At 43.4% G+C, this 13,165-nt stretch overlaps 1 pseudogene; it reads left to right on the top strand.

Moving 5' to 3' along the window:
* The first annotated feature begins 9,778 nt into the window (after positions 1 to 9,778).
* On the top strand, positions 9,779 to 12,092 carry LOC141105242 (mitochondrial ribosome-associated GTPase 1-like; annotated as a pseudogene).
* The last annotated feature ends 1,073 nt before the right edge of the window (positions 12,093 to 13,165 follow it).

Below are 13,165 nucleotides of genomic sequence, written 5' to 3'. Positions count from 1 at the left end.
CCGCCAGTTTTGACCCGGCCTGTCTGATTCTGCTTGTGCTCCAGCTGAACTACAGAACACCTCCCTGCTGCCTGCTGTTCCAGAGTCCCAACCTGCTACAGTGCTTCTTCTCACAGCCAGTGGTTCCAGTGTTCCTGCCAGAGTTCCAGTGCACCCTCTTACAGCCTGCTGTTCCAGTGCTCCAGCTGAACTACAGAACACCTCCCTGCTGCCTGCTGTTCCAGAGTTCCTGCCTGATACAGTGCTTCTCCCCACAGCCAGTGGTTCCAGTGTTCCAGACAGTGATCCGGTGCATCCTCTTACAGTCCGCTGTTCCAGTGCTCCAGTTGAACTACAGAGACACCTGCCACCTGCCAGGCACTTGTGGCCCACTGCGCTCTTGAGTCCCTGTTTCCTCTATCAGGGGTTCTAGAGCCAGAGGCACACGAGAGGCCACTCCCTGCACTCTGGGCTCCGCCACCAGGTACGTGACAGATTTACATATCACAAATAACAAATAAAGTGCATCAGTGTAAAGTCTATGTAACAACACCCCAAAGTATGATATCTTATACCAAAAAGTGCATAAGTGTTACATCAATTGAATAAATAAATTATTAATGTGTTCCATTAAATAGTATAAAATAAACCAAAATGAATGCTCAGTCCGTAAACCATAGACTAAGTGGTGCCATGAAGCACAACACTGCAAATCTTGTCATTCTCCTTGTGTTCCCACACCAAGTTCTCAAACTTCTTACCAGAGACTAAAAGACCTCTAAGCTATAGGAGGTCAATGCAGCCTGTATTAATAGGAAGAAGAGGGCACTTTTGAGTAGAGGGCTCACTAACTAGTGTGAGATTGGGTTGATTAAACTCAAGCAGGAGGTGTGTTTACAATGAGTTTTGGCAATCCAAAACTGTATTTTAGGGCATGACAGTCCACTTTTATTTAAAAGCAAATCAAAGTTCATACAGATAGCTCTTCCCACGCAGGGGGTTCTCACCATCACTGCGAAGACATAACATTCAGCCTTATCGCTCTCATGTGGTAGCTTTACTGCTTTGAGTACCTTTCTGACCATCAAACAAATCCCAGGGTTATGCGCAGATGCTGTACCTTAGCTCTGTGTCTTTCTTTGCAGCTCCTTAGCTGCCCCTGTCCCTCCTGGACTCTCTCTACAGGTTCCTGGCTGCTTCCGTCCCACATGGACTTCCTCTCAGGTTTGGGTCTTCCTCTGCCCCAACCTAAACACCTTGATGCATGGCAGCATCTCACATGGCTCCCCTCAGACACACTGATCTCCTCCAGGAGGCTCTAACTCTGGTTCTAATATAAAGCCAGAACACACCTGAGCCATCAGTGTGTTTGCTTCTCCGACAATCTGGCGTAAACCACCGATTTACCGAGTAGCATGTGGTCATCCTACTACACTAAGTAGAGAAAATTAGTAAGTCTAAACAAGTTTAAACACTATGGAAATAGTGAGGACACGAATGACATATTGAAAGGGAGTCCAAAGACCATATTTTTCAAGAGAATAAGCAAAATGCCCAAAAGGAAAATTTCAAGGACCGTGGAGGGGCAAGCGGGAAAGTTTCCAGAAAAAGTCTGGAAGACCAAGACCAGAGATTGGATAGCTTACTAGGTTCATAAGGAAAGGATACGTCGCTTGCACTAAGTGCAAAAGCACTGATTTACCTTTAAAGAAAATGTTCCATCAGTAATAGCCAAGGGCCCAGTATAATCAGTTCCATATTCAGAGAAGGAAGAGCAGTAACTGATGTTTGATGACCATGCAGGGTGAATTGTCTATCAAAAAACAGACAGGGGGAGGAGAGATAAGCACCGTAATGAGCACAATCATCTCAGATGGTACAGGCTCCTTTAGAATGAGGAGTGGAGGGAAAAAAGGGATGGAATTCGGCAACAGAATCCTAGCATCATAGTAAACATGGTTTGGGGAACCCAACAAAAATTCAGAATAATGCATATTAGGACACAAAAACCGAAAAGGCAGGAGAAAAGCCGCACAGAGCCAGAATCAGGAAATTTGGGCATGCAACTGTTAAGTGTATGACCAAAAGGACACCTTCACTCAAATGGCAAATTAATAAGGTGTTCTTTAAATTCATCTTCTACATCCCAGCACATTGCCAAAGTGCCCTTCACTTATGGACAGGCAATAATGTCATTTGAGACACCAAATTAGGTGCCTCTAAGAGGCCATCACAACTAAAGTAGAGGGCTTCAGACATTTTCTAAAGCAGTTCCTAGTCTCAAGGGTCTTGCCCTGTGATAGAAGAGTTCTTTTTACAGCTTCTTAACATTATCAGCAGAAAGACAGGATTGCATTAGAGGTTCTTAATCATCACAAAGGGTTCTTTCAAACACAAACGATATAAGAAATGTCTTTTCAGAGGTCTGAGCTCTAAAAGACTCTATAACTGGTATAGCAGGTTGATCCTCTAGACAAGGGGTCTTCAAACGATTCTATTCGAGGGCCACATCGTACATTTTACAAATATTTGTGGGCTGAAAAAAAATAGTTTTAAAAATAAACAAATCAAATGTAAATCAATTAATAATTTTTACTTGCAGTTTTTTGTAATCAGCATGATATGATTTAGAACAGGGGTCTTCAATCTACAGACCACATCCAGCCTGCTTCTAGATTTTAGCCAACCCACAACAACTTGTCCCATAATTGCGATCTATGCATTTCCATGGAGCACATGGGTCAACCAGCATAACCAATGACACTTAGCGGCCAGGACGCACGGCTTCGCTTGTTGCCATCGTGACTGCTTCCCGCCCTGCGTCATGCTGCCGCTGTGGTGAGGATTGTAAGAAAGGACAGGCAGACTGAGAACTCGGATGTGAAAGGGGGTGTTTGATATGAAAGGGGGGCTCTGATTTGATGGGGAGACTCTGATGTGAAGAGGGGCATTGATGTGTAAAGGGGGCTCTGATGTGAAGGGGGGCTTCTGATGTGATGTGAAGGGGGGGCTTCTGATGGATGTGAAGTCATTTCTTGCAGCATGTTTATTCATTAATTTAATTTGTGAATTTATAAAACCATGCAATAATGTGTTAAATATCTAATGTTGACATCATACTGAATAGTTTGGAGACCCCTGCTTTAGAACACCAACAAAAATAAACTAAAACTTTGTTAAAGCAAAACAAAGAATCTCCACATAAACATGAGCCTATCAGAATCCTCCCTTACCATAGAGCCCCCATCAAAGTCTTCCTTACATCCAAGTCCCCCCATAAATTAAAGTCTCACTTACATCAGTACGAAATAGACTCCTATGTTTCTGTCTTTAAGGCCCTTGGAATACACCACTTCCCGCACAATACTCTCCCCTCTATGCTGATTTGTACATTAACTGACTTGGTGGGACTACTTTGGATCCTGTTCTATCAGGTTGAGTCTTGTGAGAATTGTCATAGAATAAGCATCCTATCCACTGGATTTATACATATATATCTATAAATATAGAGTGTGTATCACTACATGTATAGTCAATATCACCCTGCAAATGTTTTAGGGCAGTGGTTGTCAACTCCTGTCCTCAGGGCCCACTAACAGGCCAGGTTTGCAAGATAACTGAAATACATCACAGGTGATCTCATTTGCTGCTCAGTGATTGCAGTATTTTAGTCTGCATCTCCCCAAGGTAATACTTAAAATCTGGCCTGTTAGTGGGTCTTGAGGACAGAAGTTGAGAACCACTGTTTTAGGGCAACACCTCTCCGGTTGAAGTCTCTCTATGGTCCCGGCGACCTCCCAGGGAGTTTGTGTGTGCGTGTGGTTTGCTGTCTGAGGTGGGTTCTACATGACTGACATATGGTTGCAATAGATAAAAACAAATGTGTGTAAATGTTATAGTGATTGATATATGCATCCATATATGGTTATATGTAGTGTAATACCGTGGGGTTGTTTATTACAAGTCTCAAAGGCTACAACAATTGCAAGTAAAAACAATAAAACAAAGTATCCTCCTATACGAGCAAACGGTATTACACTATGAGGAGTCCGTCCTCTCTTATTTCTCTCCTGCACTGTTGGTGACATCTTGTTTGCAGCCACGTCCCATCCCGAGGAGGAGGATATTGGAGGATTCGTTTATAGACCCTAGGTGGTCGGGAGGACCCCACAAGCCTTTATGATCCTTCCTGCCATAAGGTAGGGGGATCTACATCATCTGGTGAGTAGACGTCCACACTTTACTTGTTTGCACGATCCACGTAGAAAGTTTTATCTGGATCATCCAGGATCTTGTTTGGGATTTTGCTTTTCAATATTTTTGGACATTTTCCTATATGATTGTCACGTTATAAAGTTTTTTCTTTCTTCGGCTATTTACCTATATGTAGATCATTCACATTTCTTTCAAATGGGGTACATTTGTATCCAGGTTCACATATCGAATATTCATGCATTCAATATTTTTATCCACTAATGTTAATTATATTTTTTTGGGTGATTGGCAAGCGCTGTCTGCACAATTAGGTTTTGTGCATGTTTTTTCTATTTTTATTTTTATTTTGAATAGCAGCTACATTAGTACTACTATTTTTTATGGTTTAACTGGTTCCTTGGGTGGTTTGATTTACTAAGGTAAGAGACTGCCTGAAAGTCACATTTCAAGCTAGTCGCACCAATCTGGAAGCTGCTTTATAGAGACTAGCTCAATCAGCATATTAGATATCTTGACTGAAGATAAAACATATCTACAGGGTACTACATTTGTTGATAAAAAGTATCAAACTCACTTCCCAACCTACCTACACATCCCCACCCCCTTGGTTCCTTTGGAGCCACCACAGAATTCTCAATGCTTCAAAGTATGAAGGGACATATGCAATCCTCCCACAATGCAGTGCTCAGGCCTAGGTATCAAGCGCTAGGCCAGAACACTATCACAGGAGGGGAAGGGCAGGTCAGGGTTAGGACAGCAAGGGAGCAGAGCAATGAAGGATCATGGGAGATGTGTGTATAACTAGAACTTGGATGGATATCAACTCCTTCTATATGTTAATGTTTCTCATTATCACTTTGTACTGCTGGCGGCTCTTAATCCCAATTAACAGTTCCAGTCCCCACTGATGATCAGGAAGCAATGAGAGTGTTTTCTAATCATGTGAATACTATGTGAGCTGTGACATAGGGGGTTATTTACTAAAACTGGAGAGTGCAAAATCTGGTGCACCTCTGCATAGAAAGCAACCAGCTTCCAGGATTTATTGCCAAAGCTTAACTGAACAAGCTGAAGTTAGAAGCTGTTGGGCTACCATACACAACTGCACCAGATTCTGAGTGCTCCAGTTTTAGCAACGCCCCCCAATAGTGTCCACATGCAGGCAGAAGGCTTCATTGACAAAATATGCCTTCAGCCTGCAGATGGCACTGCAGATGCCTGAATCTGGCAGTGTACATCTGTATAATTTTCAGACACAATGACAGTTTTTAAAAAAATCTAAAAAACAAATGCAGGATTTTTATTAAAACTGTTCACAAATAAAAGTATTATACTGTATGTCCTTTAAAAAAAAAAAAAAAAAAAAGTAAACGTGTTTTAATGCCGCGGTCGCTAATTCAGCCAGCAAAAGACTGAGGAGAGCTTTTGGTCGGAAAATGCGACCGTGTGTATGCTCCATCGGACCTTTCCTGGCGGAATTCCCGCCAGCAAAAAAATAAGAAAAAAATAAGAAAAAGTTCCTATCCAAAAATGCGTTCGTCTGTATGCAATTCGGACGCGCAAAAAATCACGCATGCTCAGAAACAATTTGACGCATGCTCAGAAGCATTGAACTTACATTTCTGGGCTCGTCGTAGTGTTGTACGTCACCACGTTCTTGATGGTTGAAAGTTCAGAGAACTTTTGTGTGACCGTGTGTATGCAAGGCAAGCTTGAGCGGAATTCCATTGGAAAAATCATCCAAGTTTTTTCGGATGGAAATTCCAATCATGTGTACGCGGTATTAGTGTGTAGTGCCATCTCCTTAGGAGCCGCTGGATAGGATGGATCTTCTGTTCTTTGCCTCTTCCCAAAAACCTCAGCTCCTCTGACACTCCAGGTTGAGTGCATAAACATACGATATCATAGGAAATCACTGAAAAAAATACCTAGTATCCAACAGGCTTTAAAATAGTGCTAGATCAAAGAAAACAGCCACCAAACCAGGTATTAAAGGCAAACTTAATATATTGTCATCCAATATGGTTGGTAACTAGGCAAGCATAAAATGGATTAACAATGGTAATAACACAGCTTAGCATACAAAGTGATTACCAGAAGGGACTAGACATAAGATGACATTTGGCCTTCAGATCAGCATAAACAGTAGCAAGGCCACCTTAAATGCAACAGTGAGCAGTAGTAAATTTTATTCTACCGAGTGCTGGAATTATACTGCAAGAGCGTATTTATGGTGGCAATGCTAGTCCTAGAACAATTGGGTATGCACAATGGATATGTCTTCCAATGGGGGACCCCAGAAGAGGATGCGATACCATCAAAAAGAGCCGGTAAGAATAAGCCTATTTTTCCTTTTAATAAGAAAAAATGTTTTTGTCTTTACAATCAATTGAAATATGTCAAGTTATACGACTTTGCCCATCCAGAGTCTCTGTATGGGATAGCCCTAATGTCCAATAATTTAAATGCTTAGCAGTGTGCAAATTAAAGAAATGTTCTTCTATAATTTGCAAATAATTTGCTGAACGAATCTAGTTATATCAGCCATTTGTTTTTCTGTAGTTTTTGTTTTATTTGCATTTAGTGTGGTGTGCTCATTTATAATTAGGACATGAGAAAAGATCCATAGGAATTGGATTGTTAAGCTAGCCTCTTCCCGTCCGCGCTATAACCAAATGACGGCTACAGCGCAGACCTACATTGCCGGGAGGCCGTCAATAGACGTCCTCTCCTTTCCTCGCTCCCCTCGAGCCCCCTGCGGGTCACACACGGTGCGCTCTGTGATCACCGAGTCAATGAGACTCCGGTGATCACAGATCGGAGTAAGGGGTCCTGGCCCCTTACCACGTGATCAGCTGTCAGCCAATGACAGCTGATCATGTGATGTAAACAGAAGCTGGGTAATTGTTTTTCACCGATCACCAGCTTCTGTTGAAGGGACATCGGTCCCGAAGAGGAAGAGGCATAGCTGCCTCATCTGTGCCAACCAGTACTGCCTGCCAGTGCCCACAGTGTCATAAATCGGTGCCCACCAGTTAATATCAGTGCCACCAATCAGTGCCACCTATCAATGCCCAAGAGTGCCACCTATCAATGCCCACCAGTGATACCAATCAGTGCCTCATCAGTGCCATCTAGCAGTGCTGCCTATCAGTGTTACCAGTGCCCATTACTGCCACCCATCAGAGCCCATCAGTGCCACCCATCAGTGCCAGCTATCAGTGCCACCCATCAGTGCCAGCTATCAGTGCCACCCATCAGTGCCCTTCAGTACCACCTATCAATGCCCTTCAGTGCCGCCCATCAGTGCCACCCATCAGTGCCACCTATCAATGCCCACCAGTGCCACCTCTCAGTGCCCACCAGTGCCGCCTATCAGTGCCGCCTTATCAGTGCCCATCAGTGCCGCCTTATCAGTACCCATCAGTGCAGCCTCATCAGCGTGCATTAATGAAGGAGAAAAATTACCTGTTTGCAAAATTTTATAACAAAATATAAAACCGTTTTGTTTTTGTTTTCAAACATTTTCGGTCTTTTTTCATTTTTCTTAAATAAAAAACCCCAGAGGTGATCAAATACCAACAAAAGAAAGCTGTATTTGTGGGGAAAAAAATATAAAAATTTAATTTGGGTACAGTGTTACATTTGTCATTCAAAGAGTGAGAGCGCTGAAAGCTGAAAATTGGTCTGGGCAGGAGGGGGATTTAAGTACCCAGTAAGCAAGTGGTTAATATTCTTAAGCCTCGTACACATGATCGGATTTTCCGATGGGAAATGTGTGATGACAGGCTGTTGGCGGAAAATCCGACCATTTGTGCGCTCTATCGGGCAATTGTTGTCGGATTTTTCGTGGACAAATGTTGGATGGCAGGCTTTAAAATTTTCCACGGACAAATGTCTGTTGTCGGATTTTCCCAGCGTGTGTACACAAGTCCATCGGACAAAAGTCCAAAGTACAAACACGCATGCTCGGAAGCAAGGACGAGTTGGAAGCGGTCGGTCTTGCAAACTAGCGTTCCTAATGGAGAATTGACATTCGTGACGCGGCAAATTATGAAATCTCGAAATGTAGCGCACAATTCTCTTCTTCTTTAATGGGATAATAATGAAGCTGCTTTGCTGGTGATACTGATGGAGTTCTGCCAAATGTATTTTAAAAGGCTTTTTCTTTCTAGTGATATCAAGAATATTGTTATTATTTTTTTTTTTTGGTGCAAGTTACCACAACACCATTATCCTGTAGTTTTTAAGATCAAAGATACAACTATGTTGGTGTCCCTTGTTAATTTTATTTTGCATGTATTTTTTGAATGTATTTTTTAAAATGTAACTGCCTACTCCCAAACTGTCATTTAAAGTAAAACACATAGCCAAGTATTATTCTCCACAGTTTTTTTATTGTGCATTAAAAAAAGAAAACAAATAAAATTAAACATGCTATCTGCCAATATAACTTAACCAAAAAGCTCATTCTATGCATCCAAAAATATAGAAAATATACCAAATCAAATTGTTATTCAACCAAAAAGCCTCATGCATGTGTCCTGCTTCATAATATAGGGGATCAAAAATGCCAAGAGTTGGTGAAAGCAGGGGTCCGTCATCCGGAGATAATTCCGAAAATCATCTGAATTATTCTCCTGGAGCTCCCGCAGCAAAGGCATATGACATAATTGGTCATGATTAATAAAGCAACCAATTTTTGGTCCAAGAACTCCTCCTGCTCCCGTTCCTGGACTGCACTTGGGTCAAAGCAATAACTCTGAGGCCAATAATAAATAAAGAGTTATCTCCTCCGATTCCGCAACATGTCTGATTGACAAACGGCCATTTAGAAACGAACTGAAAAGTGTAAAATGAAAAGTGCGAAATGAAAAGCGCGAAATGAAAAGTGCAAATCGACACTCACCAAACTTCTACTAACACGAAATTAGCAGAAGGAGCACAAAGGGTGGTGCCTGACAATTGAACTTCCTCTTTTTTGGCTCGTAGTACATCTAGTACGTCACTACGTTCGTGTTTCTTGGCCGACAGTTGTGTACCATTTGTATGCAAGACAAAATCCAGGCATACGCATTCGGACAAAAGTCTGAGGTTTTGTCTGTGGAAAATCCGATCGTGTGGTTTTACTATTGTGCCGACAGTACCATGACACCCTTGGCATTTATCTCCTCAAATTTAACATACAATTTACTACACAAGCTATCTTTAATCAAAAGCTTTAATCAAAAGGCAACAATTTTTCATTGTATGTCTGTTAAGGATAATTACTTTGATAATAATTCAATATGTTACACATCCTTATCATGCATGATATTGATCTGAGCACATGTCAGTTGATCTGTGAGTGAGGCTTGAAGCCCATGATAACATTCTGACATTGAGGCTTGATGTTTGAGCAAGTTACTAGTCTGAAGGAAGAACAAAAAGGTGAATAGAGATAAAAAGAACACGAGAAGTCACAATCCTCTTCGTTCGGACTGGAAGATTGCTGGAGTTTAAGTATCATCTGATATTAATAATAATGGATAAAATTAAACTGTGTTAATAAGTTTTTGCAACATTGTTGCTGAGATCTGGGGTCACATTTGTTTGTCTCCCCTGTTAGAAGAGGAATCTCTTTATTTCCACGATGAGGCTTAGCAGTGTCCTCCGCTTTCCCTATGATTTTGGTGGACGGGACATGGCACACTGGTTCCCTGGACATATGGCTAAAGGAATGAAACAGATGAGGGCTCAATTAACAAAAGTGGACTGTATTGTGGAAGTACATGATGCAAGAATTCCGTTATCTGGTCAAAATCCTTTCTTTAAAGAGCACCTTGGAACTAAGCCCCACCTGCTCATACTCAACAAAATGGACCTAGCTGACCTGACTCATCAAAATAGGATCATCACACAGCTAATCAAGCAGGAAGTTGGAAGTTGTAAAGGTTAGATACACAGACTGCATACGGGAGGAAAACATCAAGAAGATTGTTCCGGCAATTACAGAGCGCGTTGAATGTCGTCCCCGATTCCACAGAGCTAAGAATCCAGAAATCTGCATCATGGTAACTGGAATTCCCAACGTTGGTAAATCTTCTCTAATAAACGCACTGCGAAGAATACATCTTAGGAAGGGAAAGGCCTCTAGAGTTGGTGGAGAACCTGGAATTACCCGCTCAGTGCTGCGTAAAATACAAGAACAATCCCTGATCATTTGGTGGGAGAGGAAATGATAGCCGATTATCTCCTTTACACCCTAAATAATTACGGCCAACACAGCTATGTGCAGCATTATGAACTGGAAGAGCCATGTGACGACATTGAGACACTCTTAACCACTTGCTTACTGGGCACTTAAACCCCCCCTCCTGCCCAGACCAATTTTGAGCTTTCAGCGCTGTCGCACTTTGAATGACAATTGCGCGGTCATACAACACTGTACCCAAATGAAATTTTTATCATTTTTTTCCCACAAATAGAGCTTTCTTTTGGTGGTAGTTAATCACAGCTGGGGTTTTTATTTTTTGCTAAACAAACAAAAAAAGATGTAAATTTTTGAAAAAAAAAAAAAAATCATGTTTAATAGTTTGTTATAAAATTTTGCAAACAGGTAATTTTTCTCCTTCATTGATATGCGCTGATGAGGCGGCACTGGTGGGCACTGATAGGCTGCACTGATGGGCACGGATAGGCACAGATAAGGCGGCACTGATAGGCACAGTTAAGGCGGCACTGATAGGCACAGTTAAGGCGGCACTGATGGGGACAGATAAGGCAGTACTGATGGGCACAGATAAGGCGACACTGATGGCCACGGATGGGTAGCACAGATGGGTGGCACGGATGGGTGGCACGGATGGGTGGCACGGATAGGTGGCACGGATGGGCACTGATAGGTGGCACTGATGGGTGGCACTGATGGGCGGCACTGATGGGCACGTATGGGCACTGGTAGGTGACACTGATGGGCACTGATAGGTTGCACTGATGTGGGTGCTGATGGGTGGCACTGATGTGGGTGCTGATGGGTGGCACTGTGGGCACTGATGGGTGGTGCTGATTGATGGCACTGTGGGCACTGATGGGTGACGCTGGCGGGCACTAGTAGACAGCACTGCTGCCTATTGCTTTGTGTCGGAAGATCGCCGTGATCGGGACTGATGTCCCGATCACGGCCGCCGGTGATCGGGTTTTTTTTTTCCTTTTCACGCTGTCAGCGCGAGGAGGAAAAATAGCCAATTACCGGCTCTGTTTACATCACATGATCAGCTGTCATTGGCTGACAGCTGATCATGTGGTAAGGGGTCGGGACCAACCCCTTACTCTGATCTGTGATCAGGCAAGTCTCATAGACTCGCTGATCACCGAGCGCGCCGCGCGCGCCCTGTAGGGGGCGCGCAGGCCGCTCCTGCACGGGACGACGTCAATACATGTAGTCCCGGCAATTTAGATCCACGCTGTTGCCGTCATTTGGCAATGGCCCGGATCTGAAGCGGTTAAAGAAAATTGCTAAACAGCTGGGAAAGACTCAGAAGGTGAAAGCCATCACTGGTACTGGGAACGTCAACATAACTATACCAAACTACAGCGCTGCTGCTTATGACTTCATACGTGCTTTCCACAAAGGAGATCTTGGCAGAGTGACATTGGATTGATAAAGCACAAGTGGACTTGACCTCTGCAGAATATGCATTGTGGCACACAGCACTTCTCCCCTCATCGCTCAGTTTGGCCGGGCGGCCTGCTCTAAGAAGAGTCCTGTGGTTCCAAACTTCTTCCATTTACGTATGATGGAGGCCACTGTGCTCATTGGGACCTTCAATGCTGCAGAAATTTTTCTGTACTCTTCCCCGGATCTGTACCTCGATACAATGCTGTCTCAGAGGTATACAGACACTTTCTTTGACTTCATGGCTTGGTTTGTGCTCCGACATGCACTGTTAACTGTGGAACCTTATAAAGACAGATGTGTGCCTTTCCAAATTATGTCCAATCAACTGAATTTACCACAGGTGGACTCCAACCAAGTTGTAGAAACATCTCATGGATGATCAGTGGAAACAGGATGTACCTGAGCTCAATTTTGAGTGTCATGGTAAAGGCTGTGAATACTTATGTACATGGGATTTTTTTTTTTTTTTTCGTTTTATTTTTAATAAATTTGCAAAGATTTCAAACAAACTTCTTTCACCTTGTCATTATGAAGTATTGTTTGTAGAATTTTGAGGAAAATAATGAATTGAATCCATTTTGGAATAAGGCTGTAGCTGGGGTTGTCTCGATGCCACTTTTATAAGACCGAGTACAAGTACCAATACTTTTTTTTCCCAAGTACTTGCACAATACAGATTAGGTGGCACTGATGTGCAGCACTGACGATTGGCACTGATGACGGGCGCTGATGGGTGGCACTGATGAGTGGCACCGATGGTGGGCACTGACGGGTGGCACTGATGGTGGGCATTGATAGGTTGCACTGATAGGTGGCGCTGACAGGTGGCACTGACAAGTGGCTGGCACTGATGGATGGCACTGACAGGTAGCTGGCACTGATGGGCGGCACTTGTGGGCATTGGGCACTGATGGGTGACATTTATGGGCAATGATGGGCATGCACTGTCATGCCATGAGGAAAGGCTGCCTGCAGCGCCCATCTTGGTGCTCCTTGCGCTTGGCCGCATTGGGGGCTGAGGCAGCCATCTTGTTGCACCCAGCCCAAACTATATGGGCTATATGGGCTGGGTGTGATAGGGTGTCCACTGCTGGCTTGCTGCGGCCAAGTGTGGGGTATACCAGGATCGGCGTTGAGATGTCCAACCACTGACGTCAACACGGAGCATCGCTTCCATTGTTCCGCCCGCTGACATCCAGTTGCGCCGGGTCGGTTTATTCATGTGCTCGTGCAGATGCTCATTATCGGTGTCGGGACAACCCTAGCTATAACAAAATGTGAAAAAAGTGAAGCGCTGCGAATACTTTCTGG

This window comes from Aquarana catesbeiana, linkage group LG08 (genome assembly GCF_042186555.1).
Source record: "Aquarana catesbeiana isolate 2022-GZ linkage group LG08, ASM4218655v1, whole genome shotgun sequence".
NCBI lineage: Eukaryota > Metazoa > Chordata > Amphibia > Anura > Ranidae > Aquarana > Aquarana catesbeiana.
Note: the sequence above shows the minus strand (reverse complement) of the source record. Positions and strands in the feature narration are given on the sequence as shown.